We start from the raw sequence: 26,076 nt of genomic DNA, 5'->3' as shown, positions 1-26,076 counted from the left end.
TGTAATATAAAAAATCTGTTTGTTCCATAAAGTGTAAGATGAGATAAAGCAAGATTCTTAAAGTATAATTATAATCTGGCAGTTTTAAAAAACTACGTAGCATTCTAGTAAGTACGTGGAAATGTTTCTCTTTGTTCAACTTTATCTAACCTTCTGGAGTGTGGTTTATTTATGATCTGTAAGAATATTTTTATTACCTGTCTTTTCTATTATTGCCCATTGGTATCCCAAGTGGCTGAATGCTCATAATGTGCACCCTCTTGGCTAGCAAAGAACTCCTAGAAATCTTGTTACCAATAGAAAGCTTGCACATGGAACTGGGTCTTCATCATCTTCATCCATCTCACCTAGCTTTATCTTTTAAAAGCGATATGTCTACTCTAAATTACCAGACATATGAGGCTTCCTCCATAATTAACGAGCAGACACAGGTACTTACAAAGTTGTATTTGTCCCATCCAAAGACATACGTCAAAGGCAGATGGGATAAACTATGCTCTAGTGATGCCAGTCTCCTTTGACCACAGAGCATGAAATTAGATGTCTAATTTCCACATGGCTAAAATTAGGGGAGATAAAATCTTCTTTGGTCCCCAGTCTGTGTAAACACAAAATGTAAACCTTCAGGGAAAGAAAGCAAGAAGAGGCTATATGCTGCAGAGTTCCTGAGGGACATTTTCCCTGTGATGAATTTGTATCAAGAATGTCTGTTTTTTTCTGCACTCATTACATCAGTACATTTTGAATCTGTTGAAGGGATCGGGTATTAGGAGCCCTGGAAAGAGGTGAAAGTGGCTGCTACTGGGAAGTCAAAAAATGATTTTATTTTCATCACACTATGATTATACTATATGATTTCTACCATTCAAAAACTCTGTCCTTCAATGTATTTCTCCAACTTAGATAGCAGCTGACAGCATTTTTACTTCTTGTAGAGTGGCTTAACAGATTCTTTGAAAATGAACCCATGGCAATTCGCTGGCAGTTTTGCAAGATCCACATATTCTGCCTCCTTTCATTATGAACAGCTGGAGTAAAACACTTCCAATAAACTTGGATTTTAACATAGTAGTGGTAAAGAGTCACAGAAAAAAAAATTTTCTCTCAATGCTGAACAACTGATAGTCTTGCTACTTAGAAAAATAATATTCTTTATAGCCACTAATTAAGGCTTTCTAAATTAATTTGGGAGTCAGTCACAGAAATTCCATTGTTTTTATTATATTTTTTAAAAAGAAAATTTCAGGAAAAATCTTGTATTTGTTATTCTCTTTTCCATTCCTCCTGATCCCCAATGTGAACAACCACTTAGGGGGTTCATTTCATCAGGTTACACTTCAATCATAAATGGAAATACTAGTAATTTCTTTCTGCTCATGCTCAGAATGAATCAGATTCTCCAGGCAGATCTTTATTGTGGTTTTTTGCAACACGTTTTAAGATCGACATGGAAAAAGTCACAAGGCCTTAACTGTATTTTGATAACAAAACCTGCACGTTAACAGTGCTTCTTGCCAAGAGGGGAAACTATTCTTTCATCAGTTTTGGGTATGTCACCTTTAAGTTTTAGTTGAATGTCCATTTACTCCTGTAATAAAGGGAAGCACAAAAGCTCTTTCCCTGCGTTTATTTTCATTTTTATAGTGCTGTTCAAAATAGTATTATCTGTGTGCTTTCCATGTCCAAATTATTAAATATAATGGAGTACCTAAAGGACTTCTATAATTTTTTTTTCTTAAGGTGAAATCTATATTTTAAGTAAAATTTCAGAATTTTTATTTTTTCTAGTTTTCTTAACCAGTGTTAGAATTTGAATTTGGGTGAACACCACCCCCACCCCCCACTTTGCATATATTATATTGCAGTATTAAATAAAAAAAAATAGAGAAAAAAAAAAGATGTTTAGGTAAAACAAAGTTACAAGCGCGCAAAATCAGACCAAGATGATTATTTTTCTTTTTTTTTTTTTTATGAGACACCGCTCCTTTTCTATATAACATTTCCTCGAGCCTTGATTGCCTGTTGTCATATCCAAAACTTTTTAAGGCTGGAAAATATGTAATCCAGGCTTCTAAATACCATTATACATATTCCAACTACTTCAAATCAGGTTTTGGATAATGTTTTATCTGTTTGCTAGCACAAGGTGAAGCACAGAGAGAAGAGGGAAAAGAGAGAAAGGTGGGAAGAGGCTTTACTTCTCCTCAACCCATCCCACCTCTGTGCCTCAGCATCATCCTCAGTTTTCTTTCTTCTTTTTACTCCCACTACTTTAAGATCTTCCAGGGACTTTCTGCATCCATACTCTTCCATTCCCTTAAAATGTTCCATCCTTGATCTTTGATTAGGGCTTCTTCATCCTCTGCTGAAAAAATTACTGATGCTAAAATGGGTTCTGCAGGGCTTCCTTGCAGTGATTTCTACTTCTTTGCAATAGGTAGAGTGGAAAGGATTTTAAGTGACTGGCATCTTACTATCTTCCCTATGTGGCTGAGAAACTAGTGCAAAAGAGTTTAAATTTTCTTCAGCCGCAGGATATTTGGGACAGGTTGAAGGTTATTTTTACTGATGGAATGAAAAAATAATGACAAATTAATGGGAAACACAATTAATGAAAAGGTGACTGTATGAATGAAAGCTGAAAAACTAAATAAAATAGAATAATAATAAAACATGCATATACAGCACTGAAAGTGATTATGCTTGGTAGCCAAAGTACAAGAAATAAACCTCAGGAAGAAGATTAATGCTCCAGTGTAAGGAACTATACTGGCTTACTGGCTAAGGACCTGGACCTCTACATCCACAACAAATGATGACTCAGGAATTTGGCTTGCAGAACAGGAAGGTTACTTGGAAGACAGGGAAAATTATACAGTGAAATAACTTGCTATCTAATGGAAAAATTATACTAATGCCTACTTGTCAGTGAGTAATTCCTGCAAAAATCCAAGAGCAGAATTTCCTCCTGGAATTTGCACAAGAGCTCATGGGAAAACTGCTCACATGAGTTTTTGATGCTGTACTGGTATCTTAGGTCACTTCCTTCTAATGACTGCTGCTTAATAAGTATCAGTCCTTTCTTTGAGAGTAATTGAACAGATATAAGGATATATAGTTGACATGTTCCAGGTGAGCTGTCCAGTTGGTTACATTTATAGTGTTCCCTCCTATAGTTTCTGAGTTGACTTCAACAGAAATAATATGTATATAGATTGATTTTCTACAAAAAAGAAACACAGCATCCACAAATTAATTTATCACAGTGGCCATTCTCCAGATAGCTTGTTTCTACAGTGCCCACAGTAACTGTTTGGCCAGATGCTGTAGGAAAAGCAGAAGTAGCAGGGTGTTTTAACTGAAAACAAAGCTTTTCTCCTTCTGAACTCTCAGAGAAACATCTGCAGTGCTTTAGAAGTAACACGTAGCTAGCCCTTGATGCTGGCTATTCCGACAGGACCCTGAAAATATCTTATGCAGCTGCAGTTAATAAACAATTTGTCCAGTGTTTAGCTCAAGCCTATCACCATGCACTTCCAGGCTCCTGCAAAAGCAGTATGTGAGAGCACAGGAAAGGTGAGATGGTAAAAGATCCTGCTGTCCTCACCTCCACCCACTGCAGCCCCTCTACCAGTTTGGACACCACCCTCTTTCCCCTTGAAATGGTTATTCTACTGCCAGGAGCAGGTGTTATTGCCATTTTTCAGGTATCTACACCTCTAGCTTTTTAGGATGTAAAATATTTGGTTTGGAGGTGGTTGGTTATTTTACTGTTATTAATAACTGAGAGGCAGCTGCAGGAAAGAAAAAAAACCTGTCAGCAACTCAGAAGTACCCTCTACAGCCTATAGAAGCCTGTTCAAAAAGCATGTGTATGTTGGCACTGATGTCCAACACATATCACAAGGGCAGATTGGAAAAAATGGCTTTGACTCCATGCTGATGTGGTGCAGACCGTTGGAAGGCTGTTTTCGTAAACAGAAGACCTGAGGCAGTAGCCATGTCCATTTCCTTTCTCTGTTCCCTTAATTTTTACACAGGCATCTGGCCATCGAAGTACATCTCATGAAATTGAAGGTGTTTATATTCCTAAACATTTTGGAATACCAGAGTTTAATGACAGAGTAGCAATTCAGTTGGCATGTATACTACTTGCAGCAGCAGCTGCCAATGCTTCCTAACTTCTTCTAATGGAGAGGCAAATTTATTAAGTCAGAAGCAAAATTAAGACTATCTATATCGCTAATGATTAAAGATTATGCTAAGATAAAATAAGCTTGTAAGCTGGTTGCTAGAAAGATGAAATCAGTCATCCAAAAGTAAAAAAATCACAACTGAAGTTTTATTGAGAAGCAGTCTGATTCATAGGGAAAAGAAAAATTCAAAAAAAGGAGATTTCCATTAAGTTAAAAAAAAAAAAACAACCCTTCAACCCTTCAATTTGTTATGCGTATTTACAGTATTATACTTCTGTGTCCTTTTGCTTATTTTGACTACAGTGTCTTCCTAAAGAGAGATGATCAAAATGCTCTAGTTGTATCAGCAAACATCTCAAATAAGTTATAAAAGGTGGTAGGTATGCTTAAGGGTTTTTTCCCTATGTTTTTTAAATGTTGGCAATGTTTCTCTGGAAAAAAAAAGTTGAATCTTAAAAGCCCTTCTCATTCTAAAATAAAAATTTCCACATGGATTTTATCAGTGTAATTAAACTGGCATCATTTCCACTTACATGGAAAAGTTGTCAAGTACACTTACTTTCCCATGTAAGTGAGTCTTTAAGATCCAGGACTTGCTGGAAACTTTTTCAGAGGAAATGTTTGTATCTGAAGTAAGAAATTCTGCAGATGTCTTTTACCATAGCACAGCTACTTGTGCTCACAAAAAATTCAGTCTGTTGCTAGAACAAGGTTTAAATGAATTAAGTTGTGTACGGTAAGATTCACCTCAATTATCTTTTATCATTTAAAAATTATCTGTTATCATTTGAATGTCTAGCCTAGATAGTTATTTAAGCGCTCTCTGTAGTCAACCGAGAAAGGTGGGCACTATTCCAGAGGGTAACTCACTCATCCTGCTGTTCTGGGACAGCTGTTTTAGGATGGGCTAAAATATCCTTTGGATACACATCTTTCCTCCACTACAAACAGAACTTGTGTGCAGGGCTTGGATATACACCTGAGTTTAAAGTGACTAAACATGAGCAGGAAAATTGCTACCTCAGATCTAAGTTTAGATAGCTGAGCAGATGAACCCTCCTGATCACTACAAAGTATATCTGTAATACTTAATGCACAAAAAAAAATTGCATTATCTAATTACATAGGAATGTCCCTGTGAATAAAGACAATTGTCTCAAAGTTTGTTGTTTTTTCCCATGAAGTCTGAAGTCACTTTGCATTGCCACATTTTCTCATGTTTTGGGTATTTAGATCCTCAAAGCACTATTTTGTTTTCAGAGTCTACAAAATTAAGGTCTTAAAAGACAACCAACTTGCTGAAGCCTATCTTTGAGCTACAACGGAGAAAAAAAAATCCAAGAAGAGAGAAATTCTCCACAGACACTTGTTTTATGCTTTCAGAAATCTCATCTTTGCTGTGATCTATGCCATTCAGTGAGTTTGCAAATGGTACGGAAAATACAGCATATAGGGAGCTAATAAATGTAAATTGCATAAACTGACTCAGGTTGGTCAAACATAAAGATGCTTGTCAACAGTTGCAGTTAAAAAAAGAAAACTTGATTAAATGAAAGCATAGCAGATGAATACATGTATGTATTCCCTTTTCATGTATGCAGGAAAAGGGAATAACTCTCTTCATAGAAATACAATGATTGCTTTAAATTAGCCTAGGACAGGGATGCACAAATATCTGAAAGCATTGAATCAGTATTCATCTGTAGCCAAAAAGGCAAGTACAAACTTGTCCATGTAAAGAAAGTATAATCAAAAAAATGTCATTATACTGCCTTATACACTCTTTTGCCCATGTCTCGCATACTGCATGTCTGCAGTAATTCTTTCTCAGAAAGGATATTGGAGCAGTTAGAAAAGCAACGAAGATGGTCAAAGGTATGCAGTGATTTCTATATGAGAAAAGGCTAGAAGGTGAAGGCAAAAGGTGACTGGAAGACATATTATAGTTACATAAAATCCTGACATTATGAAGAATGTAACAGGAGAGCAGTGGTATAAGAAACTAAGGGGCTCCTAGGTGGCAGGCTGAAAACAAAAGAAAGAAAAGCAAATGCTGAGTTATTGAACTCACTGTGGCATGATGTTTCAGGGTGCAAAAGTACAAACAGAAGGGAAAAAAACCAAGAAAATGGTACTGAAGATGGATCTTCCATTGTTTTCTTAAATGAAGGTCTTGATATAGCTTCTAGCTCAAAAAGTCCTGGTCATGCTGATTCTCAAAACCTCAATTACTAGGATTCAGTCTCTACAGCTCCTCTTTTTTTAATAGTGTTTCTTATATATTTCTGTATAGCGTACATTGGGCTAACTGGACCATTCCCTGACTTGTGTTGCAGTTCTTAATGGCTCACACATTCTCACAAGTTCTATGAATACAAACCTCTCCTCCTGCACATCATTAGACACAGCTGGTTTATTTGATTACATACATATTCAAACAACATATATTTGCATCATATTGAAAAGGAATATGCAGAATTTTAAATATTTTTCTGAATTTCAAAACCAAAAATTTGCAAGCAAGATGTGAAGACTTCAGAAAAGGTCTGCAGCAGTGATATTCTTTCTAGATGGCATTCTTAGCCATGCAAGTGCCCAAAAGAATATCCAAGGCAAAAGAAGTGCATGTTTTACAGATATGTCTTCCATAAAAAATCATAGAATCATAGAATCGTTAGGGTTGATAGAATCGTTAGGGTTCATCATACGTCATTTCTTTCTCGCACTTAAAAAGTCATTAACCTCATTTTTTAGTTTTTTAGCTTAAATGCCATGCACATTATCACATTTGTAACCTTTAGAAGCTTCATCTGGCATTTTTGGGCAAGATCTGTAGATATCACATAGGGGAAAATAGCTTCAGCACTTATATTTTTTATCTCCAGTCAGAAGTGATTATTTTGAGTCAATATAGCATAAACACTCTCAATGCCCCCAAAGCTGACACATTTTTAGTTCAAGACATTTCATCCTAAAGAGTAATGATAGAGCATTGTTACTACCTATTGTACCGAGAATTCTTGAGGAGGAGCTATTTCAGTTCTGGGTCTGATGTGTAAGCTATATCTAGAGTATCTTGTAATCTTTGAATGCAAATGACCTCATGTTAATTATTGTTATTGATATTTGTCAGGAGTGACCCTAACACGAAGACCTGTGGAGACCCAGAGGAAAGTGAGTCCATCCTTAAGGCAGAAAATATATTTGTATTTCAATTTTAAGAAAAACAAATTGATTTTTATGGAAAGGTGAATTTTTGCAGAAGAAGCATGTGATTCGTTAGGCAAACCTGCCACCAAACACTCACTATGGACTTTTGTCAGGTTTATATTTAGTTTGAGCACTTTGGTATATTCAGCAAGAGTATTGTAGAAAACCAGTGCTCCTCTAATGGGTTCAGAATCTTCAGGGCAAAGTTGCATTTTGTGTGGAGCTACATTTTACGAGACCTGCATCATGCCAAAGAAGTCAAACAGAATTATATACTGGTATTCCATTTAAATGTTAAGAAATCCTTTAAGGTAACTGTATAAACAAAGAGCTCTGCTCATAAACTTTTCTTCTGCATGGACTACTCAAATACAGACATCTAATATTGAGGCTCTATATGACAAATATGTTTTAGTTTTGTGTCATCAAGTTATGGACTTCTGAAAAAGTCCTACATTAATACATTGTGTATCTATGCATGTAATACAGGAATTACACACCACATACATATCATCAATGGCGTCTGTGTGCCTAAAAATGTCTATGTCTACCCACACAACAATGATCCCAGGAATTCAGATGACTTCTAAGACATTTAAAAAAAAAAAAAAGGGAATGATTTATGTAATGAGTTTGATTTTCAAAGATTTATAAATTCTTCCTATTCACAATTAATTAGGAATAACAATTAGGACAATAAATAAAGATTCAGTTCCACAGTTTAGAAATTGTTGAGATAAAAACTGAAAGATGTGATCCTTAATTTTCAGAGGCAGATTTTTTAAAGGGGAAAAAAGGCACATGGTGAGAAAGTTTCCTTTCCCTCAACTAGCAGAGGACAGTCTGGTGCCATATGGTGTGGCTATAGCTAAGAAAATGCACAGACTCTCCACCAAGAGGCCATGTCTGCAAAGAGTTCTTTACAGTTCACCCTCCCTACGCCTTTCATGATCTAAAGTACCTCAAATCATTGGTTTGGTTCTTGTAAATGCTTAAGTGCAGCAATATCTTCTGGTAGATAAGGCACCCTCCATCCTTTACGGCTGACACTGCAGTTTAGGACAATCTCATACTCTTGCACATGATACCTCTGCTTCCATTGGCAGTCAGTTTATTTCACTTCCATTAAGAACTTCCCTTAGATTAATTATGCAAATAATGATATAATAGAATCATAGAATCATAGAATAGTTAGGGTTAGAAAGGACCTTAAGATCACCAAGTTCCAACCCCCCTGCCATGGGCAGGGACACCTCACACTAAACCATGTCACCCAAGGCTCTATCTAACCTGGCCTTGAACACCACCAGAGATGGAGCATTCACAGCTTCCTTGGGCAACCCATTCCAGTGCCTCATCACCCTCACAGTACAGAACTTCCTCTTTACATGCGATCTAAACTTCCACTGTTTAAGTTTTAACTCGTTACCCCTTGTCCTATCACTACAGTCCCTAATGAATAGTCCCTCCCCACCATCCTTACAGGCCCCCTTCAGATACTGGAAGGCTGCTATGAGGTCTAAATCCTTCTGTATCACATATATCTCCTCTGATAATAATAATTTCTATTTAATGGAGGTCAAAATCCCACAAGAACCCTTGTGAGTATATCGATCTATATATCCATGTCTATCTTGACCTTTATTTAACTCCACATACAACAGTGAATATATATGTATATATATGTCTTCTTTCTATATATGTGCATACATATTTGTGAGTGAACACAAGTAAGTGTGTTTATGTTGACTTACAGATGTCTGGTGTGATTGCAGTGCATAACTACAATATATAATTTTTCAAAATCTCATAATGTGGTGATTTCAAACTAATATTTCCTTCCCACCCTAAAAGGAGACTACTTTATTATGGTCAGGACTACTTATTGCGAGGTACTTCAGCTCAAGACCTGCTAATTCAGAAAAATGTCGAAAAGATAGTAAATATTAGTTTGCAACTTGTCAAAGTGGACTAGAACATCTTTAATTCAAACTTATCAAAGAAGTTAATCCTCAATAAAATTTCAGTATAAAAAATTAAATTAATTTAAAATGTTAAAAACCTATTGGTCTGAAATAAACGTAACCACAGTACCTACTCCATCTTTAACTAAAATTATTATTTATACAGGCTATTTGTTAAGCATCAAAGCATTTTCTGGAGATACACACTAAAGGTATTATTGAAATGCAGCCAAGTCTCTGGTGGAGCATAGCACCTGGTGTAACAGCCTATTGCATAGTATTACATGGAGATCTGTGTACTTGTGTTTGTGGAAGATATGTATGTATGTACGCACACACATATATATGTACAATTTTAGTTTGTTATTAATATTTCATTCGCATTTTCTATATGCATGCAACATAATTAGAATTGAAAGCACCAATTACACTGAAGTGAAAGCCTGCTTATTAATTGACAATAGGCCTCAGCTAAGTAGCAACAAAAGAAGCGCTTTGTTTGGCAACCTTTGTTTAAAAGGTCCTTTGAAAACTCTTTAAGAATACTATGAATAGAGGTTGAACAAACCTTTAATCCTCTTCAGGTCACTCATGTGCTAAAGTGAATAATAGTGTGAGGTCTTTTTCACCTTTGAGTTCTTTTAAGCTTCAACCTAACTTGAAATGAGATAAAGAAAAGGCCTAAAAAAGCTTGAAAAACTCTAACTTGTACACTTCTCCCTTATTTATTCTCCTGCAATAAGCCCAAAGATGCATTTCATGTTGGAGAGGTGTATAAATACTCAGTGTTTATAATTCCATTCAAAATTTGCTCAGTCCCTTCCAGTTATTTCTCTTTTATTCCGTTCAAATGCATTGAGAACCTTAGAACATTTTTTTCATTTAATGCTCCTGTTCTTTTGTGAGTATCAGTGTGAAAATCTTTCCTTCGTGCTACAGTCCCTTTTTCCTATTCAACACTAGACTGCACACGATAATTAAACCTTGGGGGCTTGGAGATTTTGGACTAAAGCTTAAAGAAATGCAGTAGTGAGGCCTCTTCTCCTTCAATCTTCCACCACTTGCTGTGGGGATTTTCTTTAGTTACACATGGCTTCACAGGTAAACAACCTTGAGAAAAAAAATCACAAGCAGGAATTGAATTAACACCTTAGCATTGCTTATAATGAGCCAGTTTGCTTAATTAGATGATCGGAAAAATTATGTTCTAAAACATGACAGGGCACAGACTGAAGTCTCTATTCAGGCAAATGCCCATAGTGCTGCGCTGGGGGTTTTGCAAGAGGAATAGCATCCCAGCCATGACTAAAATGGTAATGTGAAAATGCTGAGTTTCAATAGAAATTAAGGTGCTTTTTTGAAATCAGACATAAAGAAAATGTTATATATTTTTGTTCATAAATGAAGGTCTTCAATTATCTCCACAACTGTGAAAGTAAGCTTGTGAGCACATTTCCTAAGATATAGGTCTGTAAACATTGAGCAATGCATTTTCCTCTGAACTAGGTGAAAAAAACCACAAATTAATTCAATGAGCAAAGGTGAGATAGGCACTAGAGCTAGCACCCCAGCCAAGGGCCAGTCCACCATGAGAGCTCCCCAGGCACTCCAGTAGGCTCTAGCCAGGGTGTCAGGACAGGAGGAGCCAGCCGCATTCCAGTGCTTCCACCACAGCAATTGGTCAGGTCCTGCTGGAAGGACTGGAGAAAACCCGGATTTGTCAGGGCCGGAGAGTTTTTGGAGGAGCTGTATATGGCAGAGAAGCAAGGGAGGCCACAGGGTCCAATAGTGTTTGAAACCATACTCCAATACTTGGGTTGCTCAGGTCTGAAGTAATTTTGAAATGAAAGCAAGACTGCATAAATGACTTGTGTTGTTCCTGGGGTCCTCCCTTAGCCTTCCTGTCAGCCCCACCCATACAGAGGCATTTCAGGCTAGAGAGAAAGGTTGATTTCCGATGAAAATTCCTGTCTGGCACAAATACTTGCAAGTCTCCTTGCCTTTTCCTTTCCTGTACTGTGTATGAAGACATACCATAATATGAAGGGCTTTTAAACACGCACAAGGCTGCACAGCTAACTACTGCTAACATTAATCATAAATTGTTTTCTCTCTCAGCACTGAGATCAGTATAACAGTAAAACACCAGCTGCTTCCAAAGACAAATGCATTGTTTAAATCAAAGCAAATTATTTACAAATAGGTTTCAATATTCATGGTTTGAATTTTTCAGCATGTGTGCAAAATGTTTCCATGCAGTTCTATCAGCTGCGCGTGCACTTTATCACTTATGCCAAGCAATCTGGGAAGCAAGTAATTGACATTTCCCTGAGCTACTGCTCTGATCAGCTATAATAATTTCTGGAGCTTCATGAGAAAACCTTGCGTATTTTTAGCTTCATGGTAAAAACAATTTTTTGCATATATTATTTCAATTTTTTTTTCTCCCTCTTTCTGTTTCAGTACCCACTGCTTTACAGGGGAACTGCATTTGGCTGCAGATGCTTATCTCTTAAGGTGTTTGTATATATCACTGCCTGCTATCCCTTCTGTAAGGGCACCCACCAGAAACATAAATTATTATCTACAGTAAAAGAAAGTTGTTTGCTGCCTTAACTGTGAACATTTAGTTTTAAAAGGGACAGTTGTTTAGCTGGGCTCTTCTCTTAAGGAAATTAACTTTTTATCTCAAAGACAGCTAATTCAGCTCTCAGCACCTTTGCTTCCACTCCCAAGTACCTCTTATCTTGGGTAATCAGGATGCAGGGATTCCCAATCTATCCCTTTTTATAGCTCTCTTTCAGTAGTGTTACTGTTTGAACTTCATACTCCTGGATAAAAGGGCTAGTTCACCAGCTCAGGAAGCAGTTTTAAGTATGAGGTAAATATGCAAGTTGCTTAACAGCCCATACATGAACTCAATCACATCCTTCATCTCTGAATATATGAATAAAAAGGTTTGGCTTTGATCTTGAATTAAACTATCCCTACTTATAAATCAATGTACCATGGGATTTTATTAGTAGCAGTAATTAGTGGTTAACATTGCAATGAATACAAGGTTGGGAAGTTTTAAAAAACAGTGCCAGGTTGAGACATATTTTTCACATATATTATCTAAATTACACAGGGGAAGCCTAGATATCTAATCGGGGAGGTACACTGGACATTTGCAAAAGCTATTTCATTAAATAGGATACATGAAAGTTCTGTAAAAATGAAAGCATACAGCTGGGCCTTTTTTCATGATTTTATCATTTTATTTTAGTCTCATTTTAAAACTAAATTTGGAATAACTGGTATAGTACTTAAGTACTAAAATCTTAAGGCATATGTATACATTTAAAAAGAAATACAAGTCAGCATCAGAAGTTATTTTTACTGTAAACACTCTTCACATGTTCCCAAGTAGAATGCAGTGTCTGCATAACAGCTTCTCGAATGTCCAAATTCCCTCCTATCCACGTAGTGTGGAACAGATGTTGTCCTGGTTTTTATTACTTTAATTTATCAATCAATCATACTTATGCTGAATGATGAAATTAAAGTGATAGAAAACATTACTTAAGATTGGATTCTACATCTGTATCTTTAAAACATTTTCCTATTTTTTATTTTGGGTGACCGTTTGGGTTATTTTCCCGTTAGCTGCAAGTTCTGATTTCCCATTTGTAAGTTAAAATGTAATCAATCCTGGAAGTTCACATGTATAAAGGTCCAACTTAGAGCAAGAATTGTGCATCCTTACAGAAACTTGAGATCCATAAATTCAACCATGCTGGAAAGAGCTTTTTGTTTAAAACATTGGGTTAAACAAAACTCAATTAAGGCTAACAGGACAAAAAACATCCCTCTTGAGATTCGTAAATACCCTCATAGGAGACTGGAAGCAAAGAGAAAAGACCAATATAATTGGAATTGTGTCTTGTCTAAGCTGACCATTTAAACAGACAACTTTTCCCTAAGTAAATTAGTTGGGCCTGTTCATACTTTTTTACCCTTACTTAACTAAGTGAAATAAATGTGAATTTTCTCGGTAAATCAATGCATTGGGCAAAGAACTTTTATTCTGCTTTGATGACAAATTGTGATCTGTGGCTTTAACTCTATTAGGAATACTTCGGCCTCTAAATACATCTCATGCAATCATGACAGTGCTTTAGGAGAGCACTGCTTCTTGCCTTACTTAAGCAAGATTGAGGAGGTTTGAAAAATACTAACACAGTACCTGTTCAAATGTATGGACATTATTATTCATGTCATGTCCTTTGCAGGTCTGTCTTCACAACTTTTCATGCTCTTAAGTTTTTACATGTGAAATCCTCTAGGAAGTTTGTGTACTTTGTGATTTATTTCTTCACCTAGCTCTCTTCTAGATTACTTTCACTTCGTATTACATTACGTTATTTTATTTTTTTAAAATGCACTTTAAAAATAACCCTTAATAATCATGGACCATAATGATGATTCTTAGCAGTGAAATAATAACCAGCAGAGGAATTTGAAATGACAGGAAGAGAAACATGCTCCCCTTAAGCTCAGATGGGAAGAGAGAAGGAATCAGTTATGAAGTGGGGGACATGCTGGCTGGGTCAGTGTGCCTGCTGGAGCACAGTTCCTCATGAGTAGCACTGGCTGGAGCTTTCCACTGAAGTGCTTCTTGATCAGGAGAAGCCAGCTCAACAAATCGCAGTTACTATTTCCAGTTTTCACTTACTGAGGTTCTGGCTCAAGGACTTTGTTCTCCAAACTATTACTTTTCTGGAAAGGGGTGATTTCTTTGTGAAAATGTACAGATTCTTGAATTCATCCAATATAGACAGGGAATACACTATGTATTGTATAAAAATATTTTTTACCCCACTCGCTCCACTCAGTAGTCCATGTGAACTAGGTAGAGAAAGACACTAAAATGGGGCACAAGAAACCCAGAATTCCTCTCAGCATTATCTCTAAGTTCTTAAGCATACTTATGAAGTTCATTTATTTTGTCACCCCATATCTCTAAAGAATAGAGGTGAAACTTACCTGCTTCATAGGCTGCTGTGGCACAAAGGTTCTCCAATGCATTTGAGATGCTCAGATAAAACAATATGAGCCAAGGATTTACCCTAGTGGACAAAGATAATGAAACTGACCACTCTTTATAGGAAACAAAAAAAAAAAAATTCCTGCTTGTTTCTCAGGATACATCTCCTGGGATGGGCCATAAAATGAAGTTTTGAAATTGATCCATCCATATTCCTGACCCTCCTCTCCACAGCATACTTTAGTGCAGATGTTAGGCAAGAGGATGTTTGACAGCTCTCTGGATTTTTGCCCCAGGTAGATTAATGAATTTATAACTGCTAATGTTTGTGTCTTTGAGCTATACATGTCCAAATCATTGTAATATGTAGAAATTAATTTACTATGCCTACTGTGAAATAGCAGGCAACATGAAACAGTCTTTTCCAAAAAAGAACCTGCTTAAAAATCAGAGACACCACTGGAATATAATTCTTAGTTTAATTTAAATACTACAAAAATTACAATGGTGTAATTACGATCATTACTTAGGATTGCATGAATATAGAACTGATACGAATTTAGGGTTTTGTATTTGTGAATCCTGCAGGAAATTTTTCCACTTATCCACTGGATTTCTAAACTTAGTTTCACCCCTGCAATAATGTATATTAATATACAATAATAGTCTGATATACAATATACAATAATAGTCTGAGCTTATATAGCACAAGAGGTGTCCAAGAACTGAATCATAAATCTGCAAGTTTAGGGTTCCCAAATTTCTGTTACCTTTTCCCTTCTCTTCACTTTCTCCATTTAGGCCTTCTTTTCTTTTTCCTGATAGCTCAGCATTTCCATTACACATTTATTAGGAAAAGAAGTATCACTAGCAGAAATTTAGAGGGGAGTGGAGCTTTTTTTTATTTCCTCAGAATACAGTCAGTCACACACTTGGCTCCAGCCACAGTATCTGCATAAGCAAACTATCAATTAGCTAATGCAGTTTGCAACGGGTTGGTGAGGTGTGAGGGTTGGGATCCAGACATGTTTCCCCACAGTTATCAGACCATTGCAACCACAGGTGGGTGGATTACAGCATACCCCAACTATTTTCCAAAAAGTCAGGTCTTCTCTTGTACTGCTATTTTGGCTGCTGCTTCATGAAAATGAACTACTTTTAATTTTAAACTGCTTTTACTACAGAAATACATCACGCATGATGACCAACACCAACAGACTGCAGGCTGATACAGCTTTGCCGAAGCCTTGTTGACAGAGGACATCAAGCAGGAATTCTAGGTGTCTCTGTTAAAACATTGACTTCACTTTTCATTCTCACTCAGAACAAGTCCCCATACAAGGTTTAATTCTCAAAATACTGTTAGCATTCAGTTTTCACAGTTGACTAACCTTCTGTAAAGAAAATCTTGCAATTTATGCCAAAAGGCTCTAATCTCTTTAAACAAGCAATACATTGCTTCTGCAGAACTGATCACTTGCCTGAATTCACGTGCATGTGCAATTCCTACTGCAGCTGATGTATCACCCAGATACCAAGGTGTGGTACAACTAAATCTTTCTGTAACACGTACCCCCAAACCTCACACACATGCATGCTACCAAAGTAACTCCTGCTGAACTTCCGTTTTTCCTTCACCCTTCTCTGCCTGTAATTTTTTGCTGAAAGGATTTGCTCACTAAGACACAGTAGCGAAAAAGTGTCTCTGATTTCTTGAGCCCACATGTGTTCAATAAAACATGCACGTGCATGCCGCGTCACACACATGTGAGAAAGATAGGAGAAATGCCCCCTGCAAGCCCTTGCACTTCCAGGAAACACATCAAAGTTAAGAGAAGTGCCTTTTATTTGGTAGGAACATTCTCGGGAGGAAAAAAGGGAGAGAACAGGATCTGTCCTAGAAGGACTGGCCTCCAAATGGTGAGAATTTTTGAATGAATCAGAATGAGCAAAAAGGTCAGATGGGGAGACTTAAATACATAGTCAAAGATCTCCAAATTTACAAAAGATAAACTGTTCTTTGAAAAATCCATCAGCCCATTCAGTCCTATCATGGTCCAAGTTGCCTGAAAAAAAATTGCATATTCAAAACTTGCTGCTGCTTGGGATATATTTCACATCTGAGATCCGAAGTGCCTTGTTCAAAATATAATTTCTTCTCCACACTTTTTCATCCTCTGTGTTTAGATTTTGGGGTTCGGTATTTTTTAATATGGAAAGAAAGGAACAGTGTAGCACTTCTGGAAACAGCAGAGCAGAGACTTTAGGCATAGACGAATACTCAGTAGATTACAGGAGCACTTATTTCCTCTCTATGCTACCATTTCCTCTCTAAGAACATACCAAAATATTCAATATTAGAGGAAAGATTTTCATAGTCAGCACATCTCTGTATGTGATCATGGGGCTACATCTTTTGTGGGTTATAAGTTAGCTTTAAGTTATATGCACATTTGCCTTGCTTCTTCAACAAGCATGTCTTGAATCCCCATGCAGGTCAGTGTAATTGCAAAGCCTTTGCAATTTGTCTGCATGTCTCTGCGTTTATACATGTAGTCATCTGTCCATTTATGGACATACTGTCCATATCTTCCCCACATCTCTCAGAGAGTATTACTTGTGGCCATACCTCATAACGAACTGTGAAATCCTCTGGGAAACACAGCTGTACAGAAGAGCTGCTCTCCTGTTAGCAGTGAAAGGATGCAAAACACATGCAGTGATCCTTTTCTTATAAAAATAAGGTAATGTTTTCAAGTTCTGAAAGAATCAAAATTTTCCTATTGAAGATAAAATTGAAAAGTCAGTTCAAACTGTATTCAAACACCTGATTCTCTACTGGGGAGTATAACTCCTTCAAATTCAGTGGACATGCAATCTCTTGCACATGTGACAATCTGCCCGCTGTTCTAGATAGATAGTATTTAATTCCTCTAGCACTTTGTGTGTCAAAGGATATACTGAAAGTACAAGCAATTCTGCTCTATGTAATGAATAGCACAGTTAATATCACAAATTATGCAAAAGGATTTTAAAAAATACATGTGGGATTGGGAATTTAAGTAGTTGAATATAAACATATACAAAGTTTAGGGGGCTATAACATGCATGCCCCTTTTTCATGTATGTAGTTTTGTGGTTTAATATTACAGGAATCATTCACAGTAAATGGAAAAGTTGCGTGTGACCCATATTAATGCATAAAAGTTGTCTAAAATTAGAAGCAGTGATAAGCAGTGATTACCTTTGATCATCATGTGTTCTTTTTCTTGTTTACTTTTCCACAATTGACATAGTTTATACAAATAGATTATTTCAATATCGCATACAGACAGCTTAATGGGAAGGCTCACTCTTACCATTTTTGCTTTGTAAAAGTAATTTTCATTTACTTTATTTATGAGGGCATTCATTAAATATCCTTTAAAGTTGGCAGCAGAGAAAACAGAAGATTTTCCTCCAATGCTCAGATTCATTTAGACTTTACCAACGTTTCCAAAGTCTTTTCTGGACTCACTTGAATAAATTGCCAGAAAAGTGAGAGGGCATTTATAGCAAGATAATTAATACATATTAACTATCTGTCCATGAAATCCCAAGGGAGTGTGAGGCAGCAAGAAGAGGTTAACAGTAAACCCCTTCATTAATGCTTGACTTATGTAGCCCTTCAGGTCACCGTGAGAATGCAACAGCTCTTCAACCTGATTTCTGCTACCACATGCATGTCAAAAACAGAAAAATACACAGACCTACTTTCTGAAGTACACTTTACTGATGACTGGATGGCTGAAACTTCCGAGTACCATCATGCTAGGCTTTGGATAAACTTCTAGTAAAAGTGTTGTCCTTCTGCAAAAAAAAAAAAAAAAAAAAAAAGAGAAAGTGTTAGAAGTTTGATTAATTGTATTTTAATACAATGATATAATGAACAGGTAAATGCCATCTGTTAGTGGCTACAGATGGGCTGTTAGCACAATGTCTGAGCACAGTCTGGCTATCAGATTTTCTTTTTGATTCCTTTGATGTTTTACATAAACATTTCAGATGCTTATCTTAGCTCTTTTCATCTACAGATGGAGATACAAACTTCACTATAATCATCTGGCAATTGGTGGCAGATGTTTAGTCTGTGGTGACATTATTTGAACTGAGTTATTGCTGGTCTTATACTTCATCTTAGTCCTCAAGTAAATTGGTCTAACATCACAGAAAACTGAAACTGGTAATCTTTTTTTGGCCAAAAAGCCACATATTCAGCAGAGGTTTCTCAAACTTCTCTCAAGGGCTGATTGTCACACAACTTTTGAAAACGGCAGGTCTGACTCCCCGTGGTTGAAGAGCCTGGTGGGAATGTGATCTTCATACACGATTTGTTAAATAAGCCTTTTTCCAATTCAGTAGGTACATTATGGTTTGGAAAGAACTTATAATCTGACAACACCAAAATCAGTAATGATCACTGTGGGACAAAGCAGATTTCAGTGCTCCCTGACTCATGTAGGTCTGGTGAGTCACAAACTTAGGTTACATCTATGCCAAAAAGGAAAAGACTGACCAAAGTATGGGGGTGCATCTTGTTAATCCAGCAAAAGTAGATAACAATGGCAGTGAAGGAATAGTGGCATGGATTTCTGTTCAGGCTAGTAAAGTGTTAAGTGCCCAGAATGTCCCAGCTGACCAGTAGTTGTGCTGAGATGTCTTCTGCTGGTGGAAGTCAGCCTAAGTCTGCGCCTCCCTATTCTACGTAGAGTTTTGACTACAGGAAGAAACATATTTGGTGGATTATTTTCTGCTATTTGGAGTAGAATTTACCTAGAAGGTGGAGATATCTACATGTTCCTTGTCTAAATCTAAACAAGAAACTCCAAACTCATCTAACCAAGAGAAAGACATAGACAATCCTTGCGGGTGATTCACCTCATGTCCACAGTATGTGTCAAAACCAGGTGAGATGAATCACTTTTCAACTTATTGACTATGATTGGTACAAGTGGTTTTGGATATTTAAAGTCATTGCATAATTTTCATTGCTGGTGTGCCTCAAACCAAGGAACACCTGCTCCAGGCACAGAAGTGCTGCATCCCAACAAGAATGGAATGGGGCAAGAAGGCCAGAAGGCTTCCACAGATGGATAAGTTGCTGCTGAGTAAACTCATAAGGAAAAAGGAAGCTTATAAAAGGTGGAAGCAAAGACAGGCAGCCCGGGAAAAATACAGGAACATTGTCGGGGAAGCTAGGGACAAGGTCAGGAAAACTAAGCCCCAGTTAGAACTGGGTCTGCCCAGGGATGTCAAAAATAAAAGGAAGGGCTTCTATAGTATATCACAAATAAAAGACAGACTAAGGATAACATGGGCCCTCTCCAGAAGCTATCAGGAGAACTGGCTATCCCGGATTTGGAGAAGGCTGAGGTTCTGAATGACTTCTTTGCCTCAGTCTTCACTGGCAAATGCTCTGACCACACCACCCAAGTCTTGGAAGGCAGATGCAGGGACTGTGAGAATGAAGACCTTGCGCCCACTGTAGGAGAGAATCTGGTTTGAGACCATCTTGAGAACCTGAATGTGCACAAGTCCGTGGGTCCTGATGAGATCCATCCACGGGTCCTGAAGGAGCTGGTGAATGAAGTTGCGAAGCCGCTGGCCATCATATCAGAAAAATTGTGGCAGGTGAAGTTCCCGATGACTGGAAAAAGGGAAATATAACCCCCATTTTCAAGAAGGGGAAAATGGATGACCCGGGGAATTACAGACCAGTCAGTTTCACCTCTGTGCCTGGCAAAATCTTGGAGCAGATTCTCCTGGAAAGCATGCTAAGGCACATGAAAATCAACAAGGTGTCCTCAACATAAAGAGGACATGGAACTGTTGGAACAAGTCCAGAGGAGGGCCACGAGGATGATCATGGGGCTGGAATACCTCCCCTATGAAGACAGGCTAAGAAAGTTGGGGCTGTTCAGCCTGGCCACCTGGAGAGACTGCGTGGAGACCTCATAGCAGCCTTCCAGTATCTGAAGGGGGCCTATAAGGATGTTAGAGAGGGACTCTTCATTAGGCACTGTAGAAATAGGACAAGGGGTAATGGGTTCATACTTAAACAGGAGAAGTTCAGGTTAGGTACAAGGAAGAAGTTCTTTACTGTGAGGGTGGTGAGGCACTGGAATGGGTTGCCCAAGGAATTTGTGAATACTCCATCCCTAGTGCTGTTCAAGGCTGGGCTGGACAGCGCCTTGGATGACATGGTTTAGTGTGAGGTGTCCCTGCCCATGGCAGGGGTTTGGAACTGAATGATCTTTAGGTCCTTTCCAACCCTAACCATTCTATGATTCTGTGATTCCATGAGACCTCACTTCTCTACTGGCTTGGAATATCAACCTGTCCTTCCTTCCAGGTGAAAGACTGGGTGGTGGGTTTTTTTTGTAGCTTTACTGTCCTTAGTGAAATGCTTAACACATCATTCATATGCTAAATGAAAAACAAAGAAATCCCCAGATCTTCAAAACTCATGCGAACTCTCCCCCATTCCTCACCAATATGAAAGAAGAGAGGTAAGGAAAAAGCACATGAAAAAAGCTGTTCTAGGCAAGGAACAATGCTGATAGAAACAGAACTGGATCAAGCTGAATCACACTGAATTGAATCAAAAGAAAACAACCTTTGCATCTGAGTGAGGACAAAACCTTTGGAACTGCCTCTTATACTCCTGAGGCAATCTCAAAAAAGCTGATTTCATACATGAGCCTCAAAGTACTTTTCCAAAAATAAATAAATGGATTTTTGCAAAATCATTTTGCATTTTTATTTCTTCCATTTCACTCATAATAGGCAGAGCCTGCAGAAACTCAACGTCACAGAGAAAGCCTGACATAGTCCCAGAGACGCTGTCTCCTAGATCTGGGAGGATAGGCCACAAGATCACTAAAACTCCCACTGTGCTGTTAACAGAAAGCTTATTTCACTTTTCGTATTTTTTTCTAATTTAATAGCTAAAGGTCATATGTTTAAACAACTGCCTAATAGCTTCCGTTCTATCCATTTACAACAAACTTCTGCTTTCGAGTAGTTGCACAAGTTAATACTAGCTTTTCTACAAAATCTACTGCCTCTAGGGAGTAGGCATTGTATATATATTTATACATGTGAAATGCAAGGATGCTGAGCAACCCTGTTAAATAATCCTGGATAGTAACAGTCAGAGGAAAGAGAAACCTATTTTGGCTTTCTGTTGTCACATTAACATTTTCATTTATTTTGCCATTATGTGCAGAATGCAGGAGTAGACCCCAAAAGAAACGACTGATGTTCAGGGGCAGCAAAGGGATGTCTCCCTGCTGAAGAAGAGGCTGACCCTTTGACCTTAGCTGTTCCCACTCACATACAGATACAGAAATGTAAGCTACTCAGCATGATGCCAGTTAATTTAAATTACCTAACATCCCAAAGGGCAGCTCCCTGCTGAGGAGCTTTTTCTTTTCTTTTTCTTTTGACCTTCTAATACAGAGTAACTCTTCACAAGGATAAGTCAGATGGTCAGCTTGGGAAGTATTCAGTTTCTGTGGCCTTTGGAGGTTTGTGCAAAAGGTCACCTCAGACTACATTCTGCTGAATAAGGGGTTGGAAGATTGCTAACTTATACTGAATAGCCAGATCCTCAGTCCATGTAAAATGGTGTAGCTGCACCGGTGTAGCCACTTCACTCCTCCAACTGGGTTATTCAATACCCAAACTAGGTGACAGATTTCCTTCTTCATGACTGCAATTTATTTAATTACTTTTCATCTAAGCAACTAAGTTTCTGTCAAACCACAGAAGTTGCACCATTTTAACCAGATCTCTCCAATATTTCCCATTCTCCTATGTTAGATCAGACTGTGCTGCCTGGTGTGACAGCACCCAAACCTGGCCCTGTGGGTCACAGGGTGGAGCAGGACTTTCGGGGCCCTGGTATATGCATCCTCTTGGGCTGCTTTGCAGCACCACAGCATCTTCCCTGCTCTATGACCCTCTACAACAAGCTGCTTGTTGTCTGGCTTGTCAAAGGGTCTCAAAACCCAGGAATACACTGCACACATAGGAATTATAGTCATCATTACAAGCAATATTAAATAGGAGCTTTTACAGAAGTTGAATTTTTAGGGAGGACCTGACAGATCCCTTTGAAAGGCATATAAATAATGAAAGCAATACAAACTAAAGGCCCTATGAAAAGTTTTCCCATTTTGAGCATGGGATCTTTGCCTAGGTATGATTGTGTCCACAATGTGAGAAGTAGTAACGTTTTCCTTGTATAGGTAAAAGTAAACTGATCAATTAGTAAATCAAATATCCCATGTGTGCTAGAGACCTTCATTTAATTTCCTGGATCCTCTCAGCTGTGGACTTTCCACCTGTTTTCTTTATTTTTGCTATTCGCTTGCACTTCCGTTTGTGCCCAGCTCCACCTCAAGATTCAAGACACTGAGCAAATTCAGCTTTGCCCGAAGAGGTGATCTTCATTTCTTGATTCTCAGCAACCTGTGGGTCTTCCTACTTGACATTAATTTGCTGAAAGAGTCTTTATTCCTTATTAGTCATTTGGCTGGCTGCAAACTCCAAGCTGGTGTTGTTGGATAGCTTTGCAGAATGAGTAATGCCTCAAAAGCACCTCCTTTGGGTGGGTGCCTTGGTCAGCCCTGGAGCAGCTGGAGGCCCAAGGAAAATGCCTGAAGCCTCCTGAAAATTTGTTTTCTCCTGCTGAATTCTCTGAAGGAGAAGGTGTTCATATCAGCTGACGTACAGAAAAGGACTTAACTAGTTTTTCTGAGGTTTCTCCAATGAAAGGATTATTTCTTTCTTAAACTAAAGGTCTTTTTTTTTTTTTTATTTTGTTAAATTGCACAACAGTCCCATATTGTCTTAGTGAGCCATCCAGAAGGTGTTAGCACTGGGAGCTCCTAGACAAAAAAAAATTGAGGGGCTTCAGTAAGATAGCAAGATCCAGGTGGTGATTTCTGCTTACTGGGTTGGTAGAAACTGACAGTAGAATTTACTCATATACAGCATATAAAACATATATATAATTTTCTCCCAGAAAGGGAGCTTTATTCCAGTATCATATTATGCGTATGAACAAATCTGTTAAAATAATATTCTGATTAGTCAGATGAACACATTTTTTGCTGGCAACTATAGCCTAAGTCACAGCTATCTACATTTGGACCTAGTAAAGAAGATATGAAGTCAGTAGCAAGGTGAAAAAGGGGGAGTGAATAAGAAATTCTTTGAGTCCTTGGTCAGTATACCAAGTTTAAAAATCTGTGCAAATACATGCCAGAAAATCATCCTTGTATCACTTGTAGAGAATTGAACTATATGCCTCAAATAAAGCACGTGGGTTTTCTTCCTCTGCTCATGATCTCCTATCAACTGGTATTTATCAGCTCAGTTGTGTCCATTCTCACTCCCCCTGCATCCCATATGGATGCTTTCAAAGGCTTCTTGCCTTGAAAAGACCAGGCACAACTGACAAGTAAAGGTTTGCCCTGGGCATTCACAGGAGAAACTGAGGAGCAGTGCCTCATAATGATATGGGTTCCATATGAATTATCAGTACACCCTGAACATATATGAATTATCAACATGCTCTGCTTCTAAAGAGCTTCCCTCTGAAGAAGAACCTTTGGTCTCCTGACCATGGGAGGTCTGCGCTGCCTCTGCCCATGGCAGTCCCCATTGAGACTGGACTGGCTGCATCTCCACCACACCACTTGACCCAGACCGCTTCTTGTTGCCATTTGGCACCCATCTGTTTCCTCAGTTCAAAGTGCTTGAAGTAAGGTGAAGACTGTATTACAACCCCCTAGGGCAATAATCTATATAACCATGGACAGTCTTCTCTGAGAAGGAATGAGCCAGTTTAATCCTAAATATAGCTCAAGAGGAGAATGAATCGATATACACAGAGCACGGATGGTCAGGGGACTTCAATCCATGGGGAAAAACAAAAAGAAGGAAATTATTTGCCAGTGGTATTCATACCTGTGCATTTCTTCTGCTCAAAGAACTTTCATTTGATCATTGAGGGTCTTCCAAATCTGAGCCCCAGGTTACTCAGCAGTTTGCAGTGTGATTTATTTACTGAGGTTCAGCCGGGGATGGGCAGAAATGAAAACATAAGTTACTCCAGCATGAACTGAAGAAGTAGGTAGCTGTGATCAGGGGTTATAGCAACTCACACATGCTACAGATCTGCACAGAGGGGGCCCTCTAACACCCACTCAGCAGTGGGTTACACCACCTTGTTACACCAATTTACATCCTATATCAGAGCCGTAAGATTGCTCTGAAGTAAAGCTAAAGTTGAGTTCAAAGCAACCCAGTTGCTTCCAGGAGCTGCTGTGCATGGGGCAGGACTGGCAGGGGAAATAGTAATTTCCCTTTGAAGTCCTACTGCTAGATGGATGCTGATTGTCTCATGTTACTGTAAGCATCAAGTAACTTAAAAGCAAGCTCTCAATTTACTGAGCAGAGGACAACAGGCAATGCAAAAATATTTGTCAGGGATGCTAATGACTTCTGTGTAAGTACCCACACGTCTAGAAACTAAAGAACTGCAAGTAAAATTGATTTCTAGAAACCATTTTCCAAGAAAACACTTAAATACACTGGCACTGGATACCAAACAGATTATTGGCAAGACAACACAGTACCTAGGTGAATTAATTTCTCATTAAGTGGAATATAAACTATCTGGGGTTTGAGTTTAATTGACCCTACAATTTTTAATCTGATATGTATATATACTTTTTATATTTTTATATGTTTATGTATTTTTATGTTTAAGTATTTACAATGTTATACATAGCAGATATTTGTATTTTAGTAAGATATAACTGAAAATGTAGTGAAAGAAAAAAAAATACTTAATAAAGACAAGGAATAGGTTTTTAATCAGATTTCCTCCTATTTTCTTCTCTGATCTTTAGGGCGTAGCAATACTATATCCAAAACATTCTAGAGTGAATAGTTTTGGGACCCAAGTTCTGTAGTTCCGTTCTGGCCCTAGTAATCTGTGAATGCCTCGTTGCTGTATGAGCTGTTCTGTGGTACATTTGGCAGCTGGGAAAGTACAGAGCAAATGAGAGTGATTGTGTGAGGAAGCCTGAGGTTGATCACATGATTGATAAGATTCTTATCTGCCTTCTCTTCTGAGACTGGATGGTACCACTGGACAATAAATTAACTTGCCTTTATCAACATGCGTCACCCTAATATGGTTCAAAAACTTTACTGCAGCTTCAGTTCTCTTATCCTTGTCTCTGAGGCTCTTGAGACTGGCCAGAAGTACACACTGTAGTGTGGTAAGATATGCAGTGTGCAAAGGTATATAATAATTTATTACATATTATGAGTGAGTTTGCAACTACAATTACATCATACAAACAACTTTGCTCATAACAAGCATCAGCTTTTTTAAGGGAGAATTAAGTAGCCTGAAAAGAAGTTTAACGATATCATGGTGCATGACACAGATTGTAAGGGTTTGTGTTCTCAGAAATATCATTTGCTGACAAAGCATGTATATGCACCCTGATTATGTATTGGTCTTACAAACTATCTTTCTTCCAAAACTTCTGACAATAGCTTCTTTTTCCATCAGTCTTGCTAAAGACGAGAACTGTTAGCATGTACTCTGAGT

Source organism: Pezoporus occidentalis, unplaced genomic scaffold, assembly GCF_034315485.1.
Source record: "Pezoporus occidentalis ecotype Australia unplaced genomic scaffold, CSIRO_AGI_Poc_V1 ctg43, whole genome shotgun sequence".
NCBI lineage: Eukaryota > Metazoa > Chordata > Aves > Psittaciformes > Psittacidae > Pezoporus > Pezoporus occidentalis.
This window is presented reverse-complemented; position numbering follows the sequence as displayed.